The following is a 25,265-nucleotide window of genomic DNA, read 5'->3' on the forward strand; positions in this document are numbered from 1 at the left end:
AGGCCAGCAGGCACGCATGGTTCCTACCAGGCTGCTGGGGAAGTAACTTGACAGTCAGTAAAATCTTCCACGTCCTCGCCATCCACTCATTCCTTGTAACGTGTACTTTGTGCCCTCCCTTCCATATTGCTTTCCCGGGAAGGTGCACAGCTCTCTCCCAGTCTCATCTGGCACAGCTCTGCCCAGCGACTGCTGCTGCCTCCCTAGCCTCCATGTATTGCATTTTCCCAGCATCCTTCTACCTCCTCTCTGCCTTCTGGTTCTAGATCCCAGCCCTCCCCACAGCCTGTCTTTGTCTCCTCTTCTCAGCAAATGCCCCTTGGCTGCTCACAAACTTCCTGATACAAATGACCCTGACCCACTATTGCCTCTATGGCTCTCCCTGGTCCAGGCCCACATCCCCAGCTGCCTGCCATCTTCTCAAACTCATCCTTCCTTCCCCCACATTCTCATTTCTGCCCAAGGCACCCTGGCCTCCCAGCCACCCCATCTCCAAACCTGATGATCCAGACTCTGAATTCCCATTCCCAGCCCCTAACTCCTCAGCACTTCTTGATGGCTGCCCCAATGCACTGGAATCCCAGGGCCTCACAGTCACTTCTCCCTGGAAGAGCATCAAGAACTCCATTTCACAGTCAAAACCTGAGATAAAGGATGGGACTTGCTTTAGTGGCCCAGATACATTTACAAGGATGCAGTACAAGTTGACTGCATGTTCCTCCATTGCTGGGCATGGGCCCTATTTTCTTAGCTTATTATCCATCATCATTTCCACCCACACAACCTATATTCTGTGTGCAGCCCAGCTTCAGTTCGGCCCCCATCCCTCTACTCACTCCCCCTTCCCCCATTCCCACCCCTTGCTCCCCACCCCTCCACTCATGCCTGCTGGGGAGTGAGGAGCAGCTCCAAGCAGAGAATCAAGAAAAGGTTTGGTCTGGGTCCCACAAGCCTAGGCCTTCTGCCTGAACCATAGTGGTCACTTAGGCAAGGGAGGGGATGGGGAAGGGCTCAGAGCTGGGGCTGAGCCCCTATCTGGCCAGGAAGCATGACCCCCATAACTGGAGTTCTCCCACTCCAACCGGGAGCAGTGTCCAAATACCAGGTGCCCAGGGAGTTTGTGCCCACCTCTGATCACTGGGCTGAGGTGGTCCAGGCAGGAGGACAGGCATGGGACTGGGCTGGCCCTCCCTGGGGGTCTGACTACCTGACAGGCCACACACAGGCCTGTCCTGCCTGGACACTGCCCTCCTCCATGCCCATAGGGGCACCCTGGCCTCAGGGCAGTACAGCCACATGGTCTCGTTCTGCTGGCTTCTCAAACTTCACACCTTCATGCTGAACAGTGATGTCAGTGACATCAGTGATGCCCAACTGATTCCTCACTTAGAACTTTCTGGCATCTGTTGGAAAGTCTGGGCAGTTCCTGACCTGACATTTTGGGTGCCGTGTTCCTGTCTTCATCAGTCTTCACTCTGCCTCAATTCTCTCCATGGATGGTAGGGTTGGGGACTCTATCACTCATTATTTTACCCACGCTACTTGTAAGGGGAATAATGTTGGACCCTTCATCTGGTTTATGTTATAAGTCCTTCTCTATGTCTGGGGAAAATTTTGAGCAAAAAAAACAAAACACCCAAGATCTATTCCAGTACATCCATTCATGGCAGAGAAACAGATAAAATGACTCTCCATTGACCCATGGGGCAAAGTGAGGATTCGTAGTCAGGATGCCCCTGCTCTCACAGCTTTCTATGAGTCTTAGGTGTCCGACCTCAGGCTGATTTAAATCCAGTCACTTATTCACCGTTTATTCTTAACTCCTTTGCTTAGAGCTGCCAGATTTAGTGTATAAAAATATAGGACAGTCCTACCCCTGAGGCTGGGGGTGGCAGCGGTGAGACGGGGAAGGGAATTCATGGTCATTTGTGCCCGGAACTCACAATGGCATCTGAATTGACAACACCAACAGTGTTCAGGTCAGTAGGATCAACCCAGGTCTGTGGACAACAAGGACCAGCCCTGGCTCCACCGCTCCACCCCTTCCCAAGGAGCATATCTCCTCACCCCTGCCCCCTGCTTCCTATACAATCCTCATGGAATAACCAGTTTATATTCCCACGACCAGCACTTGCTGGGCATTTGTGTGTGCCAGCCACTGAGCTGTGGGTCTTCTTTTTTTTTTTTTTAAGTTTTATTTATTTATTTTGAGAGAGAGAAAGCATGAGTGGGGGTGAAGAGAGAAAGGAGAGCCTAAGAAGCCCACAGGGCTCAAACCCACAAACACTGAGCCGAAGCTAGCGCTCAATAGACTGAGCCACCCAGGGACCCCTGAGCTGTGGGTCTTCTGAGTGCTGTCCTCAGTCCTCAAGAGGTAGAATCAGGGGCAGGGAACTGCTTCTGCAGGGTCTTCACAGAGCATGATTCCCACAGCACTCAGGGGACAGATGGGACTGGATGCTCTACTTCTCACATAGGGTCTGGGAGGCCATGAGGCTCACCTGAGCAGGTGTTAAGCTCAGCTTCCTCTCCCTTGGGTGGAACTCACCAATGTCAAGGACACGAGCCTTAGGGGAGAGAGCTGGTGGTTCCTTCAAGCTCCAGGACCTGATAACGAGCACTGTAATCAGGACCACACCAAGATCGGCTCTGAACCAGGTACCTTGACAGGACACCTTGATCAGGTGTGACTGACAGACTATTCAAATTCCTACTTCAGAGATGAAGAAAACCGAGGCCCCCCGGAGGGGAAACCTGATTTACCCAAAGCCTCTGCTGTGTCCCTAGGCAGCAGCCTCCTTAGACGCCAAGCCCCCAACACAAACACAGGGAACCAAACACCCTGCCTTTGCCACAAGCAATGTCTTGCTTGCAGATACATCCCTCCTCCTGGGGGCCTGACGCCCAGGCCATGGCCCTCCTCCCTCCCTGCACCGCACCCTTCCCCTCTGCCAGCATATCGGACCTCTGAAGCCTCCAGAGACTGCCTGCCTGAGCCCAGGACTTCATTTCTCCGGAAAGACATTCCCTGCTGGGACCAAAATGAGCCCTCTAGGGATTTTTCAAAGAAAATGGTGAAACACAAAGGCTCTTTAGAGCAGCATAGGAATCTGCACTGAGTAATTGAGGATGAAAGGCGGCTGCAAACCAACTGTAAAATGCAGTGCCTTCTGGAATCCCACCCTAAAGCCAGCTAGGAGGACTGCTAGAGACAGGTCAGCATTGTTCCTGAGATCCAGCACCCCCCCCACGTCCCTCCCCTTGTGAGTCCTGACACAAATCTGCCCAAGTGGAGCCCTTCAGTGAGTACCCCATCACAGGGTCCAAGGCATATCCTTCTAAAATGAGGTCCCACATCACAGCTCTACCAGTTCCTCTAATGCTTCATAACTGCCCATCTGCCTCTGGGCAGGTCCATCCAGAAGTTCTCCACAGTGAGAGCTGAAAACTGGAAGACTCGAGTTGTTGTCACTGAGAGTTGCCAAAAAATGCCCCTACTACATTGCGAATGGTGTTTGTTGTTTTATGAAACCTTTCCCCATTTTTAGCTTCTGAGCTATCATCCTCCAACACTGAGGGGCTCCTAGTAGCAGGCAGATACCCAGGGGGTGCGGGGACTGTGTCCTTGCCAGCCTGCAGTTCTCAACCCAGGGGAGACAGAGCCATGTTTGAATTCTTTATGGACAAAACGTACCAGGCACTGTCTAGGAAGAGCAGAGAAAAGGAACACAGCCTCTTCCTGAGAATGGGCCAGACAGGCTAAATGCCTGGGTCCTGGTCCTAAGTGATTCATTCAGCAGTGAACTGGTCAAATCCAGCTATCCAGGTTCATCCAGATCTTAGTGGGCGTGTCTATCATTGTTGCCCAAGCTTTGCCTATCAGAAAAATTTTGAAAATCCATCTCTTCCTTTCTCAATATTTAAGAAAATCCCCCATGTTCCCCAAAGTTTCCTGTCTCTCTTTTTTATAAATTCATGAAAAGTTAGTCAACAATTGACATAGTTTGTCCATTTTAGTAGTTGAACTATGTAATTGATGTTTCCCTTCTCACCTTGGATTCCAGGAAGCTCAGAGCTAAATTTGGAGGTTGATCACAACAGTCAGGTTAGCCATTATAGTTAGAAAACTTGTATTCTCTTTTCTGACTGTGTTCTAATTTCCCATTTCTATTTTAATAACCTCACTGTCGTACTTTTTGTTATAAATCTCTACAAATCCTTTTTTGATAAGAAGAGAGAATAAATTAAGTCAATTTTTAAAAAGGAATACTCTCAAAGCATTCTTGAAAAAGAGGTTATTGATCATTTAAATTATCCTTTTCCAAGGAGGATGGGCTTAATTTATGCCTATGAGCAGGGTTCTCCTCACTGCCATGATGCTGTCTCAGGCATGAATTTGGTAAATTGATGGGGACAGTTCTTGTTGTCTATTGTTTGTTTTCTCTTAAAAGCCCTTAGCAATCTATGTGTAAAAAAAACTATCTTGCCAAGATACATTTATGGTTAAGCAATAATTATAATGTGCCTGGACCTGCACCTCAAACGTTTCGCCTCAAAAAAAATCCATGTCCCCTTTAATTTCCGATCGAGCTTCTGCCCCAAGTTGGGCCCCCATACTCCAATTTCGCTGAGAAGTAATTTGAAGACCACATTAATGAACAAACAGCCTGGAACACCCATCTGATTATGGAAGATTCCCTCAGGCGAGCATTAAATCCTCAGTCTCCTCCACCCCCATCCCTGCCCTGATGTGCTGCTGTGAGCGACTTTCCTTCCTACCCAGCTGATTGTGTTCAGAAAATGTTTGTAAATTTCAGTGGCCGTGTCTCCTCCACGCTAGGGTGAGCTTCCGCCCCCTGAAACTGTGTTTTCTGAGTCTTTTGTGTCTCCTAATGGTGCCTGGAACATTTTGCACATGATAAGGAACTCAAATAAGATGAACAATAAGCGTCCCCAACCAGCTAGAGCTCTTTATGAGGCTCTCAATGAAAACACTGAACCGCATCGACGTCTGATTAAGGCAAACATCTGGAGAAGCCAGTGGCAGATGCCCAATTATGCTGAGGCTGATGAATGGGCATGGAGTTATTCGGGGCTCAGCAGCACCACTCAGCTGGGCCTGCTGCTACTTAGGCGACAGGCTTCCCCCTCCCAGTGCACCATGCTGGCCTGGGCGGTGGGGGGGGTGGGGGGGCTGGGAATGCTTGCCCATCCACCAGCCCCCGTACTCCAGCCACCCACAACCACAGGTCTGTTGCCCTGTCCCCAAAGAAGAGGATGGCCAGGTTAAACTCCCTTTCTCATTCACTTATCTGTTTCACAGTGTATAATCTATGAGAAAGTGTTAATTATACCATATACCGTCAAATGGCACTAAGTGATAACCAGACATTCAGGAGGTTGACATGTATATTTTTCAAGCAGCTCTTTGATTTATTATCTAATTTAGGTAACCGGCAAATAGTGATATCATAATAGCCCCCCTTTCTTCTGGTTTCCGCCTCATTGCCTCTGGGTATAGAATAAGAAATGAATCATCAAATGAGCCCCATGGGAAGAATGACAGGCTAGCTAAGTGCATTGGCTCTAGCCACACAACTCTGGGGCTTCAAATCCCGGCCTTGCTGATGACCAAGGGCAAAAGCTGTGACCTTCTAGGGCTTCGCAGACTTGGACTGGGTTGAGGATTGAGTGAGACAGGCTGTGAGCCAGTGTCCAGCATAAAGAACGTGCTCCTCCTGGGTTAGTTGTTGTGTCTTGGCTTGAGAGCAGAGGATGTCTCTGGATTTTCCCTCTCAAGTAAGGCCCAGCTGGGAGAGGGGCACGTGCCCACATCAGCCTCCAAGCTGCCCCCAGCGAGGAGCGGGGAGTGAATTGAGGGTTTAAACACGAGGGGCTATGCCTGTGCTATGCCATCCGGTGACTGAGCCGGCATGTCTCCAGGGCCTGCGCCATGTTTATCAGTGTTTCTGAAAGAGGAAAAGGCCTCTCAAGCCACATGCTTTACCCCAACCCGCCATGTTTATCTGAGTGTAGCTGGGTTCATGATGGGGGAGGACCGTAAGGCCTCCTACACAGAATGATTCTGTGCAACTCCTTGTAAATTTTTTAAATGTTTACTTCAGAGAGAGAGAGAGAGAGAGAGAGAGAGACAGATCACGAGTGGCGGAGGGGCAGAGAGAGCGAGACAGAAGGAGACACAGAATCCGAAGCAGGCTGTAGACTCTGAGCTGTCAGCACAGAGCCCGACGTGGAGCTTGAACCCATGAACTGTGACATTATGACCTGAGCTGAAGTTAGACACTTAACCGACCGAGCTCCCCAGGTGCCCCTGTGCATCTCCTTTCATGCAGCCTGGCCAGGCAGCCGGCAGAGGTGTGGGAACTGTGCCAGCCAGGCCAGCAAGACCAAAGATGCAGGGCAGCTGTGATCCCAAACCTGTGACCCCAAACCCTCATCAAAACACCTGTCTTGGGGGAAGAAACCCTGCTGTCTGCACCCAAAAGCTAGAGATTAAACAAAGTCCCCAAAGTTTAAAATCAAATCAGCAGAAGAGAGAAATCCCATTTTCTAAGTTGCCAAACATCTGGGTACGAGCCAGGTTCTATCCCAATTTGGCCAACAAGCCTGGCAAGTCTGCGCCCATATGACTGGAGCCACGGAGAGGGAACACGGCTTCCCCGCTTCTAGCCAAGAACAGGGTCTCCCACAAGGTTCCAGGCCAATGGAGCGGCCTCGTCAAGTACCAGTCACTTTTTATTTCAGGTTTGGGTGGACAGCTTTCTTTTCTATGTTATGTTCTTGGAAACATTGTTTCTTGCTGTCATGACACCCCAGGTTATGTACTGGGCTGAGCTGCAAACACAACAGCCTCTGGGAACTAGAGTCTCAGTGGCAGGTGGGCCAGGGATACAGGTGACTCCTTCCTCCTCCGTGAGAGACCCCAACTTGACCCTAAGGCCTGCTCCTGAAACTCCCTTGCCAGGCCCTCCTTGTGTAGCACTCCTTGTACACCCACCCTTGTGTTTCCAAACTGTGATCAGGAGGATACCACGAGAAAACAGAGAAACCAGGCCAGGAATTGTAATGTTACCTGCCATCCCAGCAATGCCGCAGCCTTACCAGGAAGGGCTGGTGCTCCCTGGAAGAGAGAGTGTGTGGGCTTTCCAGCAGCTCTCCACCTCGGCCCCTCTGACTCTGGTGTAACTCCTCTAATCACGGGCCCCAGTAAGAATGGGTGCCTTCTCTCCTCCGTCACAGGAAGATCCAGTGGAATATTCTTCAGGGCATTATGCCTGGCTGTGGGTTTTTAAATGAGCCAGGGGTGAATTATCCTGCAAGTGATGAGACATCAGCAAACCCATCCTAATTCACTCCATTTAAAACTTTTGTTTTCCATAAAGGATTAGGTTAGGAAAGAATTTAATCACACCAAATCCACTTCCAAAATGGCTCCAGATCCTAAGATCAAGACAAATGATCAAGACTAAAGCCTTGGTGATGAGCACTCATGTTTGGTACTTCAGTGATCAAAACAGCCTTCCTGACACCAAGAAGCAGCCTTTCTCCAGGCTGGGGAGGGGTGGTGGGCGCTGTCTTTGGCATTTCACAGCACAAATGAAGACAGGTAGAAGTGAGATCAGTTCTGACCTGCAGCAAATTTGTGGTGGTGTCTACTCTGAGCCAGGGGCTGTTCTGGGCGCCGTGGACAAAACAGACATAAGCAGGCTTCACGGAGCTTCACCTACCAGGGGAGGAAGAAAGACAATGTGGAAATGTATCATGTGTTAAGTAGTGAAATTTTGGAAAGAAAAATGGAGGAGGGTAAGGGCAGAGAGAGGGATGACAGGGGGTGTTAGTTTGCACAGGGTGGCACAGGCTATTCCAAGGGGGGTGGGTCAGAGTGGGGACCTGAATACAGTGAAGGAGTGGGCCACGTGGACATGGCGGCAGGTGTTACAGTGGGAGCAGAGACCTGGGGCCAGAGGCATCCAGGCGCTGTGTGCATGCCACCCTGAGACAGCATCTAGAAATCCACTCTCCAGCTTTGCGGGGCAGGGCTAGCTTGTCATCAGAGGAGCAAAGCCTCCTCACTAGCAAGTCAGCAGAATGCGTGTCTGTCCAAAGAGCAATTCTCGTTCTTCTCAGCAGCTTCTTGGAAGCCTCCTAACTCAGCACATACTGGCTTCCCAGGGGAATGATGTTCCAATTTAGGGTTGCATTCCTGACTAAGACACCAGTGTCTGATCAGGCTCTGACCAGCCATTGCCTTAAACACTCCCTCAGGGCACCCATAGTGCTACATAACTGGTCAGACTATTGGAGGGACACCCCACATCTTCTGCCACCAGTATAAATGTGTCCACTGACCCCATATGGCCCTGTTGGGGGGGGGAGGGGGCTCCTACAGCTGGTACCAAGATGAAAAGCCCAACTGAGTCTTGATGCTGGCCTGAAGCTTGTCTGCAGGCTATGACAAATGCACATGCCAGCGTCAATCCCAGGCATAGGCCCACCACCTGGACTCAGCCCCCTTCCTCGAACCAGCATGCCTCACACCATCCCCGTTTTATAGAGGAAGGAAATGAGGCCTATCTGAAGAGGTGGGGTGCTTTATCACTGAGGGTTCCATCAAGGAGGCAGAATCACTCTAAGTGTGGTGGAATAAGGAATTTATTATAGGAGTTAGCCCTTAACAACTATGAGAGGAGATGGGGGAACAAGAATCCAAAGGGGGGACTTGGTGGAACAAAGGTCACTAGCCATCCTTAGTGTGGGTGAAAGGGTGCCAAAGCTTATGCTGAGGCCTGGAAGGCAGGCCCATACAGCTAAGCAAGGCTGGGGTGGGAGTCTATGGAACATTGTTGGTTCTTAGTGACACCGCCTCTGTAAGTTTGCAAAAAAGCATCTGGTGTGGGCCTGGGATTGTTGTTGGTCAACTCGGCTGGCAGTTGGGAAGGAAGTGGGGACATAAAGTTCCATCCAATGCAAAAGTAATTGATCCAGAGCATCTCAGTCGCTCAGTCGGTTGAGCATCTGACTATTGATTTCGGCTCAGGTCATGATCCCAGGGTCATGGGGTTGAAACCCACGTCTGAGCATGGAGCCTGCTTAAGATTCTCTCTCAATGCCCCTCTCCCCCCTCTCAACAAACAAAAAGGAACAGATTCATTCACAATCATCCAATAATCTGATTATTATTTGGCCTACTATGACTTTCAAACCACCAATCAAAAGAGAGATTCTATCCCACTCAGAGGAAGTCTGTTATATACTTAAGCTCTGTAGCTAAGAGCTTTAGGATCCTCGGGCACAGAAGGAGCAGCAACAGCCAGCCCTGCACACCCTCTGATCGCCAAGGCTGGCTTTTGGACAGGAAGGTGTTCCAGGTGTCCAGGCACTTGTGTCAGATTTGAAGGATGAGCCATGGCAGGATGAGGCTGACATGTGCAGGTGGCCAGTCTGAAAGATGCCATTGTTTGTGTCTGGAACACACGAGTGTATGTAATAACATACAATACTGGAAAAGTTTGTCTCTTCCACTTAATTTTTTTAAACTGTCAGCAAATGGGTTCTTTCCTGAGTCTAATCCAACCACCACTGTTGGCTAACTCACGGGACCAGCTTCTGTATCTTGATAAATGTTACTTAGAGCCACCATATTGAATTAGGAGCTGATTATATCTGATTTACCCTGTAACAGAGTTAGGTCCATTTCCTAGGATGGAGCAGAAGGGCCTGACGGTCACCAAACTGATCCATAATTACCTCATAAAATTACAGTCCAAATGGGTCATGTCAACAAGGGCCCCCAACTAAGGGGGGACCCCAGCAGAGCTAGGCAGGACCTGACAAGAAGCACCACAGTCGCCAGTACCGACTGGCACTTACCCAGGGCCATGGTGCAGGTACTTGAGGGTGGCCCCTTCCAGAGGCCACTTGTCAAGGGCAGGAGGTGGGTGCAGGAGGCTCTGTGGCAGGTTAGATTGAGAAGAGTTCTGGCTTAAGAGTCAGATGGAGCTGGGTTCAAATCCTATCTCCTCCACTGGGATCCTGGGCCGCACGCTTCATCCCTCAGGGTCTCAAGTAACACATCTGTACAATGGTGACAACAGGAGCCGCTCTGCTGTGCCCTAGAGTGGAGAGGCGTGATGATGTCAGGAGCCCCACACGCCCAGGAGCTTCGGGGTATCGTGGGCATCTCTGACATATCCCATTTGTGATGAGATGCTCTTCTCTAGACAAGGTCATTGCAGAAGCCCTATCAATACCGGGCTGCTGGGGGAGTCCTCAGTCAATGAGGACAGAAATGACAAGCTGGTAGTGTGGGCAAGAACCAGCTGATGGGGCACCAAGTCCTCCCGGAGCATGGGGACCCCTACCCAACCCTACAGGGCAGTCAGCTGCCTCTGGGGCAGCTTGGGCCTGCAGGGCCCTTTTGTGTGGGTGTTTCTGAGATGGGTTGGGTGGCACTTAGCTCTTCTGAACCTTATGGACTAGAAGTGATCCCCTCCAGCCCCACTGTCCCCCATCCCAGGCAGCAGACATGTCAGGGACAGGGTGACCAGATCTGCAGTGGGCTGTGAGGCTGGGGGGCAGTGGGAGCAGGAATGTGCCCCCCACCCCTGCCTAAACCTGCATTTGCAGACTGGACAGGCCTGATTCTGAATTCTGAAGTGACTTCCCCCTCCCTCACCTAGAGGAACCATTTTCTTCCCTCAGTGTTTGAAAGAGCGCCCCAGAGCCTCAAGGTGCCGGGAGAGGCTTGGCAGCCTGAGGAGGCCTTGTGCAGAGCCAACCACTACAGCCTCAGTGTTTCAAAATGACTCAATAAACAGAGGGACTGTTCATCAATATTTTTAAAAAGAAATGTAATTAGAGGTTGGTGAACCCCCAGAGTTCCTGGCCACGGATGTCAAAGGCTTCCTTGAACTGGAGCCGGGAACGGAATGAAAATCAACCGCCGACGCGGTCTGTCATGGTGTGTCCGGCCACAGATCCCGCCTGACGGGCGCTCCCCACTGAGCCTCATAAAAGGTTCTGTGGCTGACGGAATGGCATGTCACGTACGTCCACATTCTTTCATTCCTAGATGGTTTTTCTTTCTAAACTTGCGAATATGGATGTTCTATTTTAAGAACATTAATTACTGTCTAACTTTAATGTACTCATGTGAACAACAACTACAAAAAAAACTCCAACTTTGAACTGAGAAAAGGAAAGAAAAGTAATTTATGGAGTAATTTGGTGTTCACATCCCTTAAATTTGCCTGGGAACATGTGTCTAATGCATTTATTTCTGCTCCAGAGGAGTGAATAGCTGACGCTTTGGTGGCTTCTGGAGAACGAAGGGAGGGCTGGCCACACCTGCCTTGGAGACGCCAGCCGGGGCCACCTCAGGCCAGGAGCCCTCCTCGGGGCTCAAGGAGGTAGTGTCAGGAAGGTAAAAATAGAGCAAAGGACTCGGCAACAGTTTGACACATGGTTTTCTCATCCAGGGACAGCCACGTAGGGCCTGCCTTTTCTAGCTCTTCTAAGTGAAAATGAAAAAATGTAAGACTATCTGAGAACTAAATTAAAAAACACAGGGCTATATTTTAGCCATCTTTTTTGCATTCTTCTGCCTTCTCCCAAGGTCCCCTTTCTTTACCAAGACAAAAATGGGATGGGTCTCATGGTTCCACCCTTGACCCCCTTCGTCCCCTGCCTGCCCTCATCTGCAGTTGCAGCTGCAGCACAGGGTCCACGTGGCCACAGCTCAGGCAAGGTCCACGCACCTTCCTGCCTCTTGGACAGTCCCCCTCCTCCTATGAGGTCCCTAACTTCCCAGAACCAAATCAAGCACCTCCTGTGGGGGGCCACATGGGGCATATTCCTCCCTGCAGTTGTCCTTCCCCACAGCCTTGTCTGAATACAGGTGCCAGGACTGTTTGATATGTGACCTTGGTCTCAGGCTCTTCAGAAGCAGGGATGGGAGCAATGGGTGCTCCCTATGGGAGTCCCTAACGGTAAGCATGGGGAGACTGGGAAGGCTTCCCTGAGAAAAGGACACACCAGCTCAGGCCTGAAGGGGAGCAGCTGGCCAGGCAAGCAGGGACGCCAGTGTGAGGGGACAGTGTGAGCAAAGACCTGCCTTGAAAGAGACCAGGGACTGCAGGAGGAAACAGGAGGGCTCTGGAGGCATGAGCAGGGAGGAAGAGATTCGTGAAGAGTGACACAGGAGAGGATGGTGGGCCCGGGTCATGGGTTTTATCCTGGGGGTGTTTTCAGCTGGGAGCGTGCTGGGGTTTGCAAGGAAAAAGAGGACTCTGCCTTCCGTGTGGAGAACGAATGATGGAGGCAAGACTGAAGGACCCAGTGAGATATGATGGGGCACGACCAGGGTGTCCCCTGACCCCCAGAGAAGCCCCCCAACAATATCTTGCCTGGCTGCTGCTGGTTCACACCTTCCCAGCCACCCCAGCTCTCTGCCCAGACAGATATTCAAGACAACAATCCATGGACTGATTCACACTCAGGTATTAAGGACAAATAGTGGTGCCAGCCACCTCATATCTCTCTGGGACACAGGAGGGTGGTGGCAAAGAGGGAAGGGTGGTGGCTATCAGCCTTCCCAGATTCCTGGGAGGTTCCTTCCCAGTCTGTGGGTACTTCTGAGCATAAGGGAGCCTTGTGCAGGTCAAAACTCTAGCCAGGATGGGGCCACAGATAAGTCTTAACCACAGAATCTAGGTTCTGCCACACTAGCTGTGTGATTACAGAATCTCCCTTTATGCAAGGCAGCCTAAGTGATGCACTAGTTCAAACAATTGGGAATTTTTCTCATAGCTCCTGCTGTGCCACCTGGTACACACAGAGGGATTCGAACCTTTGGATAATTGACATGCTGGTCTGGCTAGAAACCACTATATTAATCAAACCAAGGTTCCCTGAGTGTGTTTCAGGGAATGGTCTCTATGCTCAGTGCTCAGGGGGTTCTAGGCTACAAGTCTAATGCCTGGGTGTGCAATTGAGCAATGGGGGCTGGTGCCAGGGGACCAACCAGGAGAGGTGTTCTGGACACTGGGGACAGCATGGGCAAAGGCATGGAGTCATGAAAGACCATGGTATGTTCCCAGAAAGATGAAAGCTAGAGGTTGGAGCTGTGAGAACAAATCAGTGGGAGGGAAGGAAAGGCAGAAGTGAGGCTGAGGAAGGCTGGGTCCCTTCACCAAGGGCCCACAAACCAGGCCAGGTAGATGGATTCATTCTGTGAGCAGAGGGAGATCTGAAGGCGCTGGACAGAATAAAGGAGCAGAGAGAACTCAGCAGTTCGTGGTAGAGATCCCAGCTTGGACACGAGCATGGTGGACGGGGGCTGGGCCCGCTGAAGCTTCCAGGGGACGGAACTCCACGCTCGGCCTTCCCTCCACTGCTCTTAGTCTCCATCTTTCTCTAACTGCCACCAATAAAAAAATCAAATACTTTTTAATTGTTTAACATAGTTCCTTGTTTCTAATCTAAAAAAATTAGAAAGTGGAATGTTTTCTATTTCCTTCTCAACATGAAAAGCAAAGTTATCTGTACATGGTCTCTCATTGTATGAATGTCTAGATTTGTATTTTTTTTAGAAAGCCATTTCAGGCATCAGGATGAGATTTGGCAACAGCCCTTTGGTGCCCAGCTGCCCCTTGTGCCCTCCATGCCCCCTGAGAGCGCTCAGGCTGGTGGCACACTGGGGCTCAGCACCCAAGGGCTCAAGTAAGACCCTGACCCAGCAGCTCTTCACCAGGATCTGTAGATCTTCCCTCCGAGCCAGAGCACAGGTTCTGAAACCCCAGGACGATGACATTTTGATAAAGTTTTAAAAAGCGATCTCACTTTGCAAGACAAACAGCTAATAAAATAGATTCTTTTTTGGTAACCACCCATACACTAATCAATCTGTCACTTGGAAAACTGTTTCCTGAGAGGTGTGAAATGAGGCCACTCTGGAGTTCTGTGGGAACAGAGAGACCCCAAGAAGCTTTCCACTCCCAGGTTACACTTGTCACCCCAAAACAGGGAAACTAACGGATTCAGGGTACAGGAAATACACAGCTGATTAGCTGCTCATCAATACCAACCTTTGAAAGATGAGCAGGAGGTGGCTGACCCACCGTTTACATGCAGCCAGCCCACACTATCACATGTGTATCTTGCCTCTGTTTCTTTTCAATTCGTTCCCTACTGGGAAAAAAATTTTAAGTAAGTGTTTACCAACTAGGGGGCTTACAGAGTGAGCCATACCTCGGGGGGCTCTGTGCTGCAGCCTTTCCAGGAAGAACTGAAAACAAAGGACCGTTTCAGCACCACCAACAGATACCAAAAGGAGAAGCCAGTGTCATAAGAGAGGTCCCCTCTGTCCCCACTGAGGCCACCATCAGAATAAAGAGACCCTCACCTCCTGCATGCTATCTTTGTAGCTCTGCTTGGCTGTGCAAGTCTGTTCTACCTTTATTCTCCCTTAGCTCTAATTCCCTCACTGCTAAAAAAAAAAAAAAAAAAAAAAGTCTCAGTATATTACATAGAACAAAGTTTAAGTCATCTTAAATCTTTTTTGGAACAAGATGGAATAAATGGTCCTTAACCAGAACCTCCCTCAAAGCAACTCTAACGGCAGAATTCTGCTGCACCAAACCTGGAAGCTCCGCAGGCCCCACAAGTGCTAAATGCAGAACAGCAGTGTCTGCGTACCAGAGGCCCTCCATAAATGTCCCTGAATTTGTTTTTTAAATGATGAGATCTGAAAGGCCTCAGGAACAAATAAGATGAACTGGGTAGTAACTACTGGGAAAGAAGAAGTGTCAAAAAACATTACTAATAGAAACAGATCAGGACCCAAAAAAGTGGGGTAGGGGGTGCTGTAACTCCATGGTGGAAACCATAAAAGAATTGAAAAATTTCTGGAAATAGTGATTGGGATAACTGAAACAATAGAGCAGAGAAAGCAATGATGTTGAGGACAAAGCAAGACATCAAGCCAGAAATACAGACAATGACAACCATCAGAGGTACACATAACCTGCCTGGGAATGGGAAATGGTGTCACAGCCCTACTACAGAAGTTGAAAAAAAGATAAGCAGGATGAGGGAAACCTCAGAAAAGAAACAAGAGAAGTTTCCAGAGATGAAAAAACAGCTCAGCCTAGAAATAAAGAACACACACAGTACCTTTCAAGTGTAACTCTGAGAGAAAGAAATCAGCATTTGCTAGTTACATTGTGGAGTGATAAATGATCTGGCAGGCTAAAGGGAGATACATTCTTTTGCAATTGGATAAGAATGAACAAAGAACTGATTTTACAAATAATGAAGACAATATGAATCTCAGGAAGAAATGTGCAATTTGAACGACACATGAGTACCTAACCACATATCAGTTATGCTCCTAAGTAAGATTTGTTCTGGGTAAGTAGAAGAAAACAGACTCACTTAAAAATTGGGGAGAATTTGTGCACAATAATACAACAAAAAAGACAGAAGGAATGGTTAACTTTTTACAAAAACATGAAAGACAAAAGGTGATCTAACATTCACTGGAATTAGAATGGACCAATTGAAAAAGAAAGAATAAGTGATCTGACAAAATTCAGCCACTCCTAAGATTTAGCCTACACTCTAATAATTCCCCAATCCTGCTCCAGTCCAGACCTGTCTGCTGAGTTCTGGGTCAGAATATCCCACTGCCACCTGGACACATCCACACACATGTCCCTCCACACCACAACCCTGCCTTTCCCCACCCCACCCCTGGCCAGTGAGCGACTTCAGCACCCATACAGTTGGAAGCCTTTGAATTCGTCCCTGGTCCTCTGCCATGCTCACCATGCTTAATCCCATCAACTTGTGTTAGTCGGCTGGGGCTGCAGGAACAAAATATCAGACTAGGGGGGTTATTTTTTTTAATGTTTGTTTTTTAGAGAGAGACTGTGAGCAGGAGAGGGGCAGAGAGAGAGGGAGACAGAATCAGAAGGAGGCTCCCAGCTCTGAGTTGTCAGCACAGAGCCTGACGTGGGGCTTGAACTCATATAAGCTATGAGATCATGACCTAAGCCAAAGTTGGACATTTAACCAACTGAGCCACGCAGGAGCCCCAGACTAGTGGGTTTAAACAACAAAAATGTATTTTCTTACAATTCTAGAGCCTGGGAACCCAAGATCAAGGTTCTGGCTGATTGGGACTCTGATGAGTCCTTCTGGCTTTGCAGTCTGCACATGGCCTTTTCTCAATGCATGGGTAAGGCCTTGGGAGCTCTCAGATGCCTTTTTTTTTATAAGGAGACTAATCCATTTGGATCATGGTCTCACCCTTACGACCTAATTTAACTTTAATCACTTCCTTGGGGGGATCATCTCCAATACAACCACCTTGGGGCTTAGGGCTGTAATATATGAATTTGGTGGGGAACAGCTCATCTCACAGGTTATTTCTAGCAGTGACTCTGGGGCACCTCTGCACATGGCCAATAAGGTCTCAACCCAGTGCACAGACAGGCCGTCTGAGTATCCCTGCCCACCCATGCCTCTCTTCTTGCCATGGTATTGGAGATTTAGGGGTAACTCCTTCACCAAAGTTCAGTCACGACCGTTCCCCAAGGCCAGCAGCTGCTTCTTACCCTCACCCCAAGGGGCTTCCAACAACCCAGCCTAGTCCCAGACTGACCCTAACACTCAGCTGGAAGGCTGTGTGACTGCAAATTTCCAAACATCTCTGGGCTTAAACCTCATCAAAGATACTTGGCCCCAGCATTACTTGAAGATAAATAAATCAATTTCCTAAGGTATCAGGCCCTTTGCATACATTATTTCTGGAACTTTAAAGTCAGAGGGAAAGTAGAAACTGAGGCCTGGAGAGATGCCCTGCCTGAGGAGACCACTACTTCCTGGTCTAGAGAGCAGGTCCACCCAGCTCCACACCTGGTTCTGCTGACTGGCTGTCTCAGGAGAGGTAGAGGCATCCAGGAACCAGGACCAAGCGTCCAAGGACATGGTCTCACTTGGAGCTGCACGTCCATTGGAGGTCACCCCAGGTGCTGGTCTGCGGTCTAGCGGCCTGTGGGCTACAGGCTCCCAGTGGACAAGCAGGCAGGCGCGTGCTTAGAACCACTGCTGGACCCCCAGACACTGCCTCGCTGTGCTAGGTAAACAGCTCACTTTCCATGCCGGCCCCCCAGGCCCGCCCTGCCCCACTCCCACTGCCTATTTAAACAAGAGGCCCCGACTCCACTCGGCCCAGGCACCGCCAGCTTCCGGAGCTAGGAGAGCAGCCCTGCAGGCTTCGCTCACTCGGGGATGAAAGGTTCTTCTGTTTCACCATTTCCTACCGGTGCGTTTTGAATGATGCTGCTGAGCTGGGTTGTAGCGGGAGCAATTCTGCTGGCCCACGAGTGTATTGAGATGTGTAGTTGGCCCGAGGGAGGCTCTGATTGAATTTTTCCCATTTCAAATCCCTGACTTGATGTCATCTTATTATCAAAGAGGGTGAAAGCCTGTAGGTTGTGAAAGGACAGAGGAGAGCATATTTCAAAACAAGGTCTGGCTGAGAATATCGATGATCTGACATGTTTTTCTTTTCTTTTGAGGTAAAGAAAAGGTCCTGTAATTTCAAGGTTGTAGAGATTCCATGTCCCCTCAGGAGCCTCTCCCTAAATAGTTCTTGTCAGTTAATTTTATTTTGAAAAACCATGCAGAGAATGTTTTAGAAGAGTTTGGTGGGAGACAGAGGTTGTGTAGCTGGAGGGGGACAGTTTGGAGAAGGTCTGGGGACAAAGGCCTCCCTGAGAAACTTGAGATGAGGAGTGAGCGCCTCCCCACCTGAGCGTGGTGAGAGCTGAGAGTCGCATAGGCTGCGATGGCTCAGGAGAGGCCTGCCTCCTTCATGTCCACTTCTAGATGCTTGCCAGCCTGTGGCCTAGGGTCAGGTCAGTCCAGGAAGAGGGTGGACAGAGGTGCATGCAGGTCATCAGCCCACGGAGGGTGAAGAGGCAGACATCCCAGATACAGGGGGACAAGACTTGCCCTGGAGGCCACCCTCTGACCTCCCAGCAGGGTGGACTCCCCAGGCTACGGGTAGGGAGGGATGCCTACAAGATGGTTAACTTGGAGGAAACAAGCCAGGGTGTCCACTTGGGAAAAAGGGCCCCTAGGGAAGGACAGGTCCCAGGTTCTATGGCTTCCTTCTTCCCACCCTAATCTAGCAACATCTCATGCTCATTTGGTCCTGGTTATAGCTGCCCAGGACCCTGGAGTGACCCCCGCCCTGGAGTTATGGACAAGGGGGCGTCTGAAGCTCAGACGGATGGCAGACCCAGGACTGGAACCCAGGTCTCCCTGGGGCTTCTCTATATGAATTCCTAGGCAGGAGAGAGCCAGTTGTTTGCCCAGTGAAGAAACACTCGTTCCAGCTCTTCTGCAACATCTTTGGCTTGTGGGCAGAGGGACTGGGACTTAAATTTCAGATTCTTCTGAAATACAGTTTTGGTGATTTGCAAACTAAGTGTATATAAAGGACGGGAGCTGGTCCAGAAAAGCACTGGGGAGTAACGGTTGCCTCGAGATGTGGTGGAGAAGGCTTTGTTCCTGGCAGCCATACTGGCTGGAGAAGGTGGAGGGCCAAGGAGGGCTGCACACGGAGCCCGACAGGGTGGAGGCTGAACTTCCAAGGCCCGGTCCAGGAGGCTGGGCCAGGAGCCAAGGATGGGCTGGTTGGAAAGTAGAGGACCAGATTTGGGACTGGAAGGCTGGGCTCAAGAGTCAGAACAGCACCTCAAGCCAGGGGGCACAGTTCAAGAGGTGCATGGAGGGCCTACAAAGAGGGGGCGAAGCCAGATCTTCAAAGGCAAGGTCCATGCCCGAGGCCAGGGGTGGGGCCAGAGAGCAAGACCCAGCCTACCAACCCCCACTGGGGCTCAAGTGTCTAGAGCTGCTGATGCTCCGACTAAGCCAGCAGGAGATATAGGGAGTTGGTGGCATCTTGTCCAAGGCCTCCCTTCACACAGTGCCCTCCCAACCATCTCCTAAGTAGATCTTGTTGAGGTCACCAAGTATCTCTGCTGAGCGTCCTCTAGGCCAGCCTACCTTCACCCTTATCTGCTGTGAAAGCCTTCTTTTTCTCTCCACGCAGCTTCCTCCACCAGACTCAGGTGGCCAGGCCACTCTCCATCTTCTTCCGCCTGGATTCAGCTCTCTCCCACTGCTGTGTATCTTTGTGAGGCTGAGATTACTGCGAGCTCCAGGGGAAAGCTCTGATTGTTCTAGCTTAGACTATCAGATCAAACCCAGGCCGTGAGGCTGAAGCTCCGAATTCACGCCTCCCCGCCCCCAAACACCCCCTCCCACACACACATCCTCTGGGGCCTGGCCCAGGTCCAGCTGTCCACGTGGGGGTCTCATCCCTACCGCCCATCAGGCAGAGTCTTCCCGACCTGTCAATCCTCCGACCCCAGGCCTGTGCACAATTGTCTCAGAAACCTCCGCCCCCACCCACTCTGGCTGTACTTCCTCTGCTAGGGCAGCCAGGTCCACACCCTCTCCTTGGCGACGAGGAGGGTGTGGCGCTGGTGGGGCCCCTTGGTCTTTGTACCTAGCTCACCTGTTCTGGGCTGGATGGATGTTGGTTGAGTTCCGGACACCTCTGTGAACCACTCATCTCCTTTCAGGTCCTGATTGCCTACAGGGGTGCCCCCTCTTCAGACGAAGATCAAGAGGTTTCCAGAGGCTCCTCCTTAGGTAAGACAGGGGCTTCTGGAGGAGGTGGGAGTTGCCTCTCCTGGACTCTCCTCGTAGGCTAATTATTGTTTTATATAAAGAGGTACTGGGTCAGATTGTTTAAGAAAAGGTTCTGCTGCTTGGTTTAAAAATGTGAAAACACAGCCGTGGGGTAAGCCATCCGGGGGTTGGGAGGCTGGGCCTGTCCAGAACTTCCTCTTGTGGAGGTGGTGTCTCACACACCCAAATCTATGGAGAAAATACAAATTCCTTCGATACAGAGGGAAATAATTGAGGTAGCTCTTCACAAAAATGAAGGAATACAAGTTAAATATCTTGGGGAATGTAACCAGATATCATTACCCACTAAACTACTGAAAAATACTTTAATTGCTTAAAACCCAGAGCTGGTAAGGATGCTATGAAACAAGTACTGTCAAACAACTGGTGGAAAGTAATTTGGACAGGGGGTGGGGAGCTGACACTGGCCAGTCATTAGAGGTTCCTATTATCTGCCTACTATATGCCCAGCACAGCTACAGTCATGTGATGGGATAAAATATTGAGTGCTTGGGGCGCCTGGGTGGCTCAGTCGGTTGAGCGTCCAACTTTGACTCAGGTCATGATCTTGCGGTCGTGAGTTTGAGCCCCACATTGGGCTCTGTGCTGACAGCTCAGAGCCTGGAGCCCGCTTCGGATTCTGTGTCTCCCTCTCTCTCTACCCCTCACCCACTCGTGCTCTGTCTCTGGCTCTCAAAAATGAGTAAATGTTAAAAAAATAAAATAAAAATATTGAGTGCTTGCAGGGGGACACGGTCCTCAGAGTTAGAAAGCAAAGCCTGCACTCTCTGGTACTGGAAGTAGGCGGGGGCAGGGGCTGGACAGCTCCCAGGCGGCTAGTGTCCGTCACAAGAGCAGAATCCCTGGTCTACAGAGACAATCCATAGGCCTGCCCATGACGCTTCCTCCTTCTGCTTTGAGGAATGGCATTTGCCAACATTGCTCAAGTTCTCTTTCTAGCTTGGTAAATATGAAGGTGTAAGGGGCTGGTCACCCTTCTGGTGTGCAAGACTGCAAATGTGTGCAATAAATAAATGCACAGAAACTGCCAGCTGTCAGGAGAGAAATGACCTGTTTCAGCCAGGTCAAAGGTCCTCTGGCTGTAGAGTGGGACCGGCTGGGGCTTGGCAAACAGAACATCATTGTGACTTTCCAATCCCAAACCCCCCTGCTGAGGACTCATCCCAGCACACAGATGGGGACTACCAGGGAGCAGCCCCACCAAAAGCAAGGAGGCCTAGAAGGGTGTGGTGGGGAACTGCGCAGGCCCCTGGGACTTCAGAAATAGGAGGCGATGCAGAGCGATCAGGATGCTGGGTCTAGCCTGCCCTTCCCTACCAGGTGCTTGGGCATCTCCCTGGGGTCAGCAGCAGCCACTGAAGAGGTGTGGTCTATAGTGTAGTTTTAAAGGATCCCAGTAGCCACCATGTGGACCAGAGGAGGGAGGCCAGCTGCAGGGAGACCAGTGGGAGGGGGCAGGGCCTGACCTGAACATAACCCGGAATGGCTGTGAGGGGTCAGGGAGGCAGAACCGTGGTCTGGTGGGAAGAGGCGTGGTACGGAGGATGTCCAGAGCCTCAGGGACTATTCAGGAGACAGGGCTAGTGGTGGGGCAGTGGAGGAAGAGGTCATCTATCAGGAGAGACACCGCAACAGATGACCCTGAAGTATCAACCAAGAGAGGAGAAAACAGTCAGAGGAAGGTCTAGCTCCTCAGGGTGGGCAGGGGAGGAGAAGACAACAACGGGCTCTGAGAAGAAGCAGTCCCAGAGACAGGAAGGGAATGGGAAGGATGGTGGCCCCAGCACCAAGGGTAGAGAGCTGAAGAATAGATGAGGATCAAGTGGCTTAAGCCTGCCACTGGGCCTATTTTTAAAAGCAAAATCAGATTGAAATTGCATGGACTGTTTTCTCACTGATGCTGATCTCTGATCTGGCAATTTTCTCTCCAGAACTTTACCAGAAAGCCCGGTGAGACACTCTGTTTACTTTCTGTCTAGCAGTGAAGGTAGTGCAGGGAGCTTCAAACTAGGGGGCTACTCAGACCCTCAGCCATCCGATGGTCACTCAGCTCTCCCAGAGTGCAGGGCACAGGTCCGGCCAGGGAGTCTTGGCACTCCCTGCTCTGAGCAGAAGACTTGCTCCAGGCTAGCCTGATCTGTGTGGTGTCAGCGAGAAACCACTCAGACATTGTAAGCATTTAAGTTAAACAAGCTCAACTCAGGATAAATGGTCAGTAAATGTATTGGATCCTCCTTCCAGGCCCATTTTCCACAGCTGCTCCTCCCTGGCATCTCTTTGCAGCCTCCTGGGACCTCGTGGGTCACTGTGGTCAGGGTGTGGGCCGGCAGGCTGGACTATATCTGAGTGGCTCTGCCTCCCACATGCCTATTCGCACATCTCTCAGACTCTCTACTTGGTCTCCCTCCCTTGCTCACCGCTTGCTCCACTCACCACCTACCACCTTCCTGTCTTCATGCCCTTGAGGACACCCTCACATTAAAATGTACACACCTAGAAAGCAAAGGCTCTGCCCCCGGAAATTCCCGGGATCTTGCTGTGAAATCCCCCGAGCAGTCACAGTGCTGCATCTGACTCATCAGAGCTGGATTTCGAGCGCCCCCAACCTCCAAGCCCTCCACACCGCCAGCCCTAGGATGCACCCCTCAGCCAGCACAACCGGGCAATGTCTGACCCCCAACCAGTACACATAAGTTGCTGTATCCGTCTCCATCTGTACCACCTCAGCTGACTCCTGACCTTCCCTCCTCCCTGTCCCTTGTGGGCCTTGCTTGGCCCCTGGAACCAACCTGAACACTGATCCCTGGCAGAAGTTCCCAGTGGATTTACTTCTCGGTATCTGCGGATTTACTTTGCTACTTTTATCACTAGCAGTGGTCTCTTCTCTGAGCAGCAATGGTTTCCACCAAAAATTAAAAGATTAGAAGATTATGGCTCAGCTCCTCTGATGGATGCCTCATGGTCCTGAGCAGGAATTGACTGTTCAGTATACATACTGAGAGGAAGGGAAGGAGTGACTCCCTACCTGGCCTGGATTTAGGGCAGAAGAATATCATTTTTGCCATTTAAAGATCTTTCTTGAAGAGAGTCAGGTCTGGAGAGTGGGAAACTCTGGGAAACTGAGGGCTGTTGATCAGTAAGGTCTTGTTTTAGGTAAATGGATTGATTAAACAAATCCAGAAGCCTTCCTCTATTGGTCAGGCTGGGATGGGTTAGGCTGAGGGTGCCTTCTTAGCGCAGCAGACAGCACGTCAGTCTCATAATCTGAAGGGATGGGTTATGCTGTGCCTTATAATCTAAGTTTTTCTTCTCGCTCATACTACACATAGTTAGCTGGGGCCCTGCTCCGAGTGTCCTCACCTTGGGATCCAGGCTGATGGAGCAACCACCATCTTCAACATTGTAGGTAGAGGTGGCAAAGGGAGAGAACTCTGGAAGGTCTCACACCTGCTGTTAAGGACTCTGCGCCCACCCCACCCCCTGCCCCTGGAAGTGACATGTATCATTTTCACTCACAGCTTATTGGTCAGACAGAGCTGGTCACATTATGCCACCCAACCACAAGGAGACCAGGAAGTGCAATCCTGCCTTCAATGCCCTGAAAGCAGGCTCCCCCTCCATCCCCCACTCCCAACCTGGGCCAGAGGAAGTAAGGCAGGAGTCCTATCCTAGACTTGGAGGCAGCAGGAGAGACAAAAAGGGAAACAATACCTGCTCAGATCTTCACAAAGATAAAGCGTGCCACCGCTGGAGGGGCAGGCGTCAGTTGGAACCCAGGGCCTCAGAAGACCCTTGGACGGCAGGTTTGGTGGCAGCAATTAGGGAGAGCATGGGAAGGCTATAAATCGCCATGATCTCTTCTCCCCTGGCCTTTGCTGGGGACAAATGACTAATTCACAGTCTTATGCAAATGAAGCTCAACACCTCATTCCTGGGGGAAGCCCGACTCTAGCAGCCCCCATCCCCCTCCCAGTTATACACTCTGGAGCCGGTGCTGAAACCCCACAGGCAGGCCAGAGGCTGTCTGAGGCAAGCAGTCTTTAGTTTAGCCTGAGTGGTGTTTCCTCTCTCAGGGGGAGGGAGTTCTTGCCCGTTCTCTCAGAGCGAGGGGCTCCGGCGGTACCGGGTACGAGGGCCCAGGACGAACGCCTCAGTGCTCAGTGGTACGTGAGGCCCAGCCTCTGTCCAGAAAGCCCAGCTGCCTGGGGCTGCAGGGAGGCTTGGTGAGACACTGATGCCTGATTTTATTTACTCATTCACACTGATTTGCTTTTTAATCTCTGCATAAATTCTCCTCTAGGACTCAGTTTGTTAAATGTTCTTTGCACAGAAAACTTTAGGCTGAATGTGAAATGATTCCCTTCAGAAGAATTTTAGCAAGTCTGTTCTGTTTTAGGAAGGTTTGTTGTCTTCATCTGTGTTCTCTGGTGCCTTGAAATGCCTACACACCGCTCAGTCGGCCAATCCATTCCAGGAGCAAATACTGTACTTGAAATGCAGCTGAACACTGGGTCTGCAGAAATCCTACCATTTGTGTGGACTTGTATTTAAAGTTCTACTCCCACAGAAAGTATGTTGTCATTTCTTCTTAAGCAAAGGATGTTCCAAGCCTTGTTCAGCTCATGAACCATTAACATCAGCCCTCTTGTCAAAGAAGCAGGGACTTTGCTGGGACAGCAGCCTCAATAGCAGAGCCTGAGAAAAGTGTGATTCCTCCTGGTTCCCATCCCTCAGGAGGGTCTCCCTTGAGGGTGGAGGTAGGGCTGGCACTTGGCCGGTCACACAGCAGACACCCCAGAGCTCACCTGAGGCAGAAGGTGTGAGCTGCTGGGCAGTTCTAGCACCCCCTGCTCATATCTGCCTGTGAGGACCAGCTCAGGCCACCTGAGGTAGGAGCCCTGTGCAGGTCCAGATGTTCAGCTCTTGGCACATGGCCTCCTGGTTTGGGCCTCACTTAAGGATGTTGAAGCCTCCTCTTTGGTAGTCACAACTGCCTGCTCCAGTCCTGCCTTGGAGCTGCCTGTCAATGCCCGTATGGAGAAGACCCCAGAACAGAGTGATCTCAGACCTGACTTTCATTGTATGGGAAGTGCTTACCCCCAGCTTCCCCATGCCCTGAGCTCAGGTGTGGACTTAGGTGCCAACCGCCACCCAGCCTTCTCCTTAATGGCCCCCTTTCTAGTCACAATAGGTGATTCTGGAATGGCAGGCAGTAGAGGGTAGGGTGGCCAGATCTTCAAACTTAGCTCCATTCCGTAATGAAGCTCATGGTCTCAGGGCAGCTGCCCCGTGGCACTGTAGCACAAGGTCTTGAATGCAGACATACTGCTATTTTAAATATTAGATGGATTTGGGTACTCCTGGCACATATACATCTAATGTTGGCTTGAGATTTGCTTTCCAGTCATGCAAGAATCAGCTTCATCTGGGCTTTCCAAGCTCCGACACGGAAATGC

At 50.6% G+C, this 25,265-nt stretch overlaps 1 protein-coding gene across 1 annotated transcript in view; it reads left to right on the top strand.

Annotated features, from left to right (window-relative positions):
• Positions 1-25,265, top strand: part of SMPD3 (sphingomyelin phosphodiesterase 3) — an 81,832-nt gene that overhangs the window by 35,186 nt on the left and 21,381 nt on the right. The window contains exon 2 of the mRNA XM_029926472.1: positions 19,680-19,749. The gene's annotated coding sequence lies outside the window, so the exon portion shown is untranslated. The remainder of the gene's footprint in view (positions 1-19,679; positions 19,750-25,265) is intronic.

Source organism: Suricata suricatta, chromosome 16 (assembly GCF_006229205.1).
Source record: "Suricata suricatta isolate VVHF042 chromosome 16, meerkat_22Aug2017_6uvM2_HiC, whole genome shotgun sequence".
Classification (NCBI taxonomy): domain Eukaryota; kingdom Metazoa; phylum Chordata; class Mammalia; order Carnivora; family Herpestidae; genus Suricata; species Suricata suricatta.